Below are 8,272 nucleotides of genomic sequence, written 5' to 3' on the forward strand. Positions count from 1 at the left end.
GACCGTGAAGTCCCGCCTGGGATGCAGGGGGGACACTCTTGAGCCACCTCTCATGAGCATGGCTCTGACTCCTATACAGACATCCTGCTACAGGAACATCTCTGGTCCTTAACTACATCTGAGAATGTGACAGCAGTCGCATCCCGCACCAGAAAAGGTAGTGGAAGGACCCAGCTTGTCCAGAGCTTTGAATCAGATACATCTGATTCTCTCCATGGTGTGCTTCCTGAAGAAAACCAAAAAGGTTCTGAACTCCAACATCCAGGTTTTATCTGAAAAAAATCAAGAAACTTAACTTTCTGAACAAACTCAAAGTCAAACTATCAGTGACTGAACACACAGCTCTCTGCAAATCCTATTTCAAGACTTGGCTGCAAGTCAGGGACGTTCTGAGCTGCAGCCAGTTGTGCCTGTCCACGTGGATCCCCAGGGAGCCCTGAGCCCAGCTGCCTTCTCCCCATTTCTCTTTGCAGTTTATCTTTGTGCCCGAGCTGTTCCTGCTGCTGGGCTGTGCTCCTGGTGTTTTCTCCCCTGCTCATCTCTCATATCCTCCCTCTGAATGTGCTCAGTAGCACCCCAGGGAAAGGGCAATGGAGGTAGCACCTGATCCGGTCTCTGCCTTAAGGAACACAAACATAAGAGAGGAGGAAGGTACTGTTTGTTACAAAGGGCATGAAAGATCACTCTTTGAATCAACTGCTGCACTATACTACAGACCAGTCCTACTCGTCCTACTCATGACATGAGATGGAGATGACTTGTAACGAGGGGGTGGAAGCTGTGCTGATTTCTTCCAAGCTGCACAGCTCAGCTTGTGGGACTCCTCCCCAGCCCAGGGCAGAGCTCCTAAGGGCATCTGCAAAGGGACCTTCATACGACCCACAGAGGTGCTGCCCTAACAGAAGACCTTCTTTCACCTTCCCTAACAACCTCAGTCAAAAATGCTTTGCCTCTACCAGGTCCCAACCACAACTGTGTGCAAAAATCAGCCCCAAGAGGTGAGGAAATGTTTATCATCATAACACAGAAATATGAGAGCCAGGAGGGAGCTCCTTTTTCTGAAGGGAGGGACAGGAGCAGGATCTGCCCTTCTCACTGCAAAGGCCCTCTCACCAGAAAAATCAGAGTCCAGATAAGCTTCAGGTGACAAAATCTATAATGCAGCACAAGGAATTTCTTTTTGACCTTCAGTTCTCCCACTTGTTAAGATACATCATCGTGTTTTCACAGCTTGAGCAGTCTCTGTTTGCTGGATTCGAGACTTGTAATGTTTTTACCCAAATTCCATTTCCTTCCTTCCAAAGCAGTAAGATCTGCTTATGACTCAGCCCTCAATAAAACGCACAGCAAGGACCATTACAATGAGTGTGCAGTGCAATGATAAAACTCGAAGGATACATTTTGGGGGCTGGAATCTTCCTTGCCCTTTATTTACCCCCAAAACAACATGAATTTGTGTTGTGTCTGGGTACAAAGTAAATCCACCACAAAATGAGTAGTTTTGAGGAAATATTTCTCCAATGGTGAGAGAACATCTCCTTGTGACAAACAGAGTGACAGACGGGGCTGGAGAGGCTGTGCCACAGCCTCTGGAGAGGCAGCCCTCCTCAGCCTCCACAGCACTCACAAAGCACTCCAAACCATCCTCTGCCTGAATAAAGACATCACCAGCTTCAAGGAAATTATTTACTGAGAAGTGTGGGTGGATCACAGACAAGGAAGCCAGAGGGATTTTTCTCATTTTGCATTCATAAATTTGGAAAAAGAGAGCATTTCAGGCAAAGGCTTGTGTTCTCAATGAAAGTGGAAAGGCTGGGGCTGCTCACTGCTGACGGTTGTGAGAGCTGGCTCCAGGGTCTCCTTGGCTGCAAGCCAGAGGTTTCTAAGCCATCTCGACACTGCATGGCCTTGAAGTGTTTTACTCTTTTACAACAGAGCACGAGTAATGGGCAGAGAAGTAACTTAGAGGGGAGGAAAATATCATTATCCTTCCTGTACGGGGGGGAAACTGAGACAGCATCCTCTTAATCCAGCAGACCAAAGCCTCTCACGAAAAGCATTGGAAATCTGACCCTAAAATCTTTGAAATGACCCTTTTCACTGAATTCAGTGGAATTTCAGACTCTAACCTCTGTAAAATCTTGTAGATTTTTTTTTTAAACTTCCCACTTTCTTTCATAGAAAAGATGTCCAGGCACCCAGTGTTCTCTGACAACAACCAAAGTTTGTAAGTGTCCAAGCACAGGAATGAATTGAAGGAAAATAATGTACCCATTTCACACACACACACACAAAAAAAAAAAAAAAATATATATATATATATATATTCTTTTTTTCAAGTAAGAAATAAATATACGGCCAGTTTGAACATATTCAGCACTACATATTGGCTCCAGACATGGTCAAAAAGTATTTTTAAAGTACAAGAAATCTATTTTTCAGAGATGCACACTAAGAGGCATATGAAAAACATCCTCTTTAAAGTTTCAGTATGACATACAGCAGTGAGCTTGAGGGTTACTTTAGATGTGCTTTCTGGCTGCAATACCCTTGTGTAACACCCAGTGAGCTGAGGATAGTTGCCATGAAACTGCCTGGATGGCACCAGCTTCCCTTTCCTATCAGCAACCCTGCAGAATGCCAGCAATACAGCTCAAGTACATATAAGAAAATATACAGAATTTAAAAAGAGCTACACAGAAGGAAGCTCCATCAGAATAAATGGTAAAGAGGCAGTTTTGCAGTTCAGCACCTGCTGTCCAGCTCAGCAACTCATTTCTGTGTCTTAAACAGAAGAAAAACCCATCTGAAGAGCATCTTCCAGGCAGTACATACCTGCTCTCAGGTCTGGGGAGGAGCAGGGTCCTCCAACAGAGAGAACCGAGCACACCCCGGTCCCATAGTCCAGCCATGAACTCACACATTTCTTGTTTACATAGGTTGAGGTTCTGGCCCAAAGACCAGCAGAAAATGAACCACCAGTGAAAAGAGATGTGAGAGATGGGCTAGGACAGGGCTCAAAGCAATTCTCCTCCTTCTGTGTAAGAGCTACAGAGCAGATCTTCTGTAAAGGTCCTCTGATTCCCATTGAACTCTGCAGGCCAATACTGAGATCTGGCCCTTTCTTCAGGTTCTGTTGCATCCACAGCCTCACACAATGAAAATCCACCACAGGCAGAATGGCTGGTTTTGTTTGATTGATTGATTGTTTTTGCCTTTCCCTTGAGTGTTGGTTATGGCTTATTTTTAAACTACTGGTTGCTATCATTAAGCTTAAAGGGACAAGATTTTTCCCCCACTGTGAAGAGATCTTAGTTTCCTTTGCAATAAAACTCCATGAAACCTGGACTTTGTATAAAACAGGAGGACTTCTGGGTTCTTAATCCAGTTCCATTTACAGAATTACTGCTCTGTTTAGGGTTAGATAAAGCAGGACCATCTTGGTGGTGACATTTCGAAAGGCAAAGCTGCATCTTTGACTCATCAGATGCTGTTCCTGAGCTCGGTGGCCAGTAGGTGACAGTCTTTCCAACAGAAAAAAACCTGGGCAGCTCACAAAGAGGGGCTGTTGTTCCCTGTTCTGTGAGAATGCAAATGTTATTTATTTCTGCGTATACATATAGACAGTCTGCAACAGGGGGCAATATTTTTCAGCTAGCATGCCAATAAAAGGGAAGGTCAGCAAAGCTCTTGAGTGGGGTCAAGAGGGGGACATTAATGGTACTGTAGATGAGGCAATAACACGATTCTTAGCTACATTCGGAAAAAAAAAATACCTTTACATCTCAGTGTAGGTTCAGGGTTAGCATATATAAATTTAAAAAAATAATAATCTTAAAAATCATAGAAAACCACCACACTCACTTAAAACATAAGCACATTCAAGCTGGCACAGTCACACCAGCTGATACCTTCAACGTGAGAGAACAGAACATAGAAAACCTGTACGTGCATTTTAGGTGGCTGCAACATTTTCTTTGCAGCAGCCCTAGGCAGGGATCGTGTCTGGAACACAAACTCCTCCTATGAACACAGTCATGTGTCTACAACACAACTGATTGCAGTGACCAAGACAACCTTCGTAGTAAAAGCTAAGAAAATATTCTCTTGTTCATTTAGCCACCATACACAGTACTTACTGGAATGGCTGCACCTTGTTTAAAATCCAAAAGAATAATAATTTTTAAAAAAATCTTGAATGGATCAGTAAGAACCATGATGAGTGATTTAAGGAAAAAATGAGAATCCATGGGTAGAGCGAGGTTTTCTATTCCACGATCACTTCATTTACTTCCTAACGTAAAGCTGGCACTCTGAGACACCCCACTGCACCCACCAGCATCCACAGCTAATCTCCAAAAAGAAGCTCTATGGCATCAAACAGAAATTAGCAGTTCTGGCAAGGGTCACAAGCTCCCCAACATATGCAATTTTAAGGCAATGTTCTCAGGACAGAAACAGAAAAGCACACATCCTTTGTCTGATCAGATCTATTTTAACAGATCTGGGACTTTGCCTGAGCAAAGGTCAAATACAAACTTTTAAAAGCTGAATGGTTTGGCCAGCTTAAGAGGTATCTGTCTAGCTGGAGCCTCAGACAGTGCGTAACTTCACAAGTCCACAAAACAGAGATGTACTTATTAAAATAGCTGTGGCAGCTTTTCCTTGTGAAATGAGGATTTGAAGGTGTACAAAAATAAGAGTTTTAACCACCTATGTCTGGTGCCACATAACACCTTGATCTGAATTGTGCATGAATCAAATTCTGCCAGGTACATTCAGTTTTAACTTGTCCATGTTTCTTTGCAGCATTTATTGAGCACTCATGTAGAAAAGAAATGTGTTGAGAAAACAAACAAGTATCATACTGACTGCATGGTAAGCCTTGCTTGCATTGCTGCTCTCTTGTCCTGGTGTTGAGAGCTGATTGCTAAGTGGTGAACACTCACTGCCTTTCTGTATAGAGCGAGACAAGACAAGCGATGGGTAGGTGCAATGCTATAAAAAGCGTGTTGTTACCTTGGTTTGTCCAACCCAAGTTGAAAAACAGGTGCAATTGGGATCTGAATGTGGATGTGACATCCAACACCATGGCCTTTTGCCCACACTATCCATGCTGAGTGCACCTTTCTTTTGTGCCATGAATACAAGTTGTACTGGATTACATTTATCTTTAATGTTTCAGTAATTCTTTTTCCTCCGTGTGTCCATCTCCTTCCTGTCATCCATCTTTTGCTTCCAGTTGATTTCAAAACTCTTTTCTTCTTTCATTTCCCTTTCTCCTCCCTGAATTTAACAGAGTCCTGTGTCTTGTGACAGCAGACTGTGCCTTGGCAGTGCAAGGAGCAATGTGTGAAACCCTCTGCAGTTATGGAGAAATCATCTTGCATGTTCATCACTGGGGCAGCTGAACATCTAGCAAGCGATACCACAGCCTGGTCACCCCGTGATTAAGCCACGTGGATTGTCTCAGGGTCTTCTTCCAAAGACTGCTTGAAAGGAGGCTGCTTCATAGACTGAACTGTGCTCAGGAGGGCTGGCTTCATCTCACGTGGTGCAGTCCCGTGTCTGCCTGGGGCCTCTCTACATGCTCCCATAATGAAAAGAAAGAAAAAAAAAAAAAAAAAAAAGAAAGAAAAAAAGCAATGCAGACTTAACAATCCCCATCATTTCCATGTACCTATTGCTGATCTCGTAATGAAATATTCTGCTTAAATTACACCGGCACAAGCACAGTCCCATGCTGGTAGGAGTCACAAAATCACTCTACCAAGCGTACAGGTTCTGCAGGACTTGCTGTGCAACAGGAAAGCTGCTGGTGAAATACTGTTTGACAGCTTTTCAGGAAGCATGACACCTTCCAGGCTTGCTGAAGGGGAGGAGAGAATAGAGGATGGAAATTGCCTTTATCTCAGGTTGGGAGACAGAAGAAATTCTGAAACAAGGATGACAGGCTGAGGCAATACAGGTTTGGCATTTGTTGATAGGTGAGTGCCATCCTCTCAGGGCTGCTGTAATGCGCTCTCGCTCTCTGCTGTCACGTACTGCTAAAAGCACTGCTGCAGAAGAGAAAAATCTGGGGACATGCAGTGTCATACAGGCTCTCTGTTTACATATTGTCATAAGCTGGAAGTCAAATATTGAAAAAAGGTAAAAATCAGGTAATTATTATGTATGTGTTGTAGAATATAGGAAGAACAAAGTTACTGAAAAGCAGTGTTGTGGTTTGGTTTGTTTTGCTTTGTTTTAAGTTGAGCATAATATCTGCCCAGCATAAAGAAAAATAAGTATTATGTGGTTTTATCAATCTTTCAGAGACAGACAAAAGCAAATGAATTTACTTCTTTTTAAATCCTCTGCTCTGGGAAGTATTACATGGCACCCCACAGCAGGGTGCACTTCACAGGCAGTCCTAGCAGTGGGGTAGGAGCTGGGAGCACCACTTACAACCAGGGAATTCCTACAGCCCACCTGGCTCACAGTGGCTACTCCACCCTTCTACCTTCTTGTTCTCTTGGGGGAAGGAAACACCGAACTAGCTGACGAGCTGATGGTTGACTGATGAAAATTCTTTTCCCCTTAATTAAAGCATATTTTCAGAACATATTTTTAACGTTAAATACCAGAAGAAAGTAATGCAAAGGGAGCTATGGTTTAGTCCATCTACTCTACAATAGTCCTTGGTAATTCTGTGTTCTATCCTTCACAGATTCATGGCAGCTAATACTAAAAAATATGCCTCACTGGGGGAGAAATCAGGCTTACTTGTTAATGTTCCACCAGTACTTGTTGAGAGGAGCATTATCTTCCCTGCTATGCCAGTAAAATGCAAATGGAGGAGGCCATTTCCTTTACTGGTACCAAGAGTTGTGGTAGGGATGCACAGAGGGAAGAGAACAATGACCAAAATTTGCATTTGCTGAAGGGCTCAGTACATTGCTCCATTGTGAGTGGGCCAAGACCTTTATCACATGAATTCTTGTGATTCATCCTCCCCTCTGGTTTACCTCGCTGTATCCAGCATGGTACAGAGAACTCTGTGTGTTTATCTATATACAAGAAGGTCTTTGCTTGTTACTGTAGTAGGCAAGCTCATGCTCCTGAGCTGGAGTGGGGGTACAGGCAGAGCTGGTGAATCGGTACTTTTTACTCTCCTGCCAGGCTGCCGAGTGACCTTGGGCAGCTCACAGCCACTTCACTTCTCACTGCCTCAGTTTCTGTAAAATTCCTGGTTTACTTTGTATAGCGCGTAGATATCGACTGATGCAAGGGCAGGGTATTATTGCTTACATGTGACTCAAATAACGCCAGTGCCTAAAATCCAGAATCAGCAAGGGAGAAAAGAGCAGAAATATGAAATTGTTCTGTTGCAGCTGTTCTCCTCTTGCTGCCCAGCCTAAACACAGGGAATCGCATTGCAACAGCACCATCTGATTTCCTGCATGTCAGCTACCCTGAGAAGTTCAGGTAACCCCCCAGGACATAACAAGTGACATCTAAATGAAGCCATGCGTGCTAGCATGAGGCTGGTTAAAGGTTACAGATCTGTGTTGGAGAACACATTTTGGCAGTTTCCCCTTGAAAGGCTCTGGATATGGAAGCCTGGCAAGATGCACAGCGTGCTACCTGCAGTCAGGAAGGACAGGTGTCCATCGCTCCCCGCTGACAACGCCATTGCGCTTGTGTCTGCCCAGTTTCCCATTAGCAGTTTGAAAGCATCAAAAGACTGACGCACAGCACAGGGCGGCTGCCAGTCACAGGGGTGTCGCGCGGATGTAGTCTAAAGGCTTAAAAGGCAGACAAGTTTTTGCTGTGCAATGAACATCACCAACTGAAGCTGTCTTTCCGTGCTACAAATAACTCCTTCTGAAATCTGCAGGAAGCCCTGTCCTGTGAATACAGCATCTGCTTTCGGAGGGGTTGCAGCTTTCCCAGAGCTGGGCTGTGCAGAAGCTGGGAAGGGGGACGTGAGCTGCACATTGCGAGCTGGGAGGCACCGACCAGCTCTGAGCATCACCTTTGTGGGGCCCCATGTGCTCACAGGGCCTGTTCCTGAATTGTGCTGCATAAGCAACCTGGAAAATGTCGTTTGCTCAATACAATTTCTCTCTTCTGAATGTCTAAGGTAGCAGCAGGTTGGACACGTGCACCAGAGGCAGATGGGGTGAATATTTCCAGCCCATCGCAAACCCCAGCTGCCACGGAGCTGCAAAGCCTCCCTCCCCTGCCAGCCCCAAAACAGCCCGAGGTGTGCACACGCAGCCGGCGTGCC

This window comes from Aythya ferina, assembly GCF_964211825.1.
Source record: "Aythya ferina genome assembly, chromosome: 15".
Lineage (NCBI taxonomy): Eukaryota > Metazoa > Chordata > Aves > Anseriformes > Anatidae > Aythya > Aythya ferina.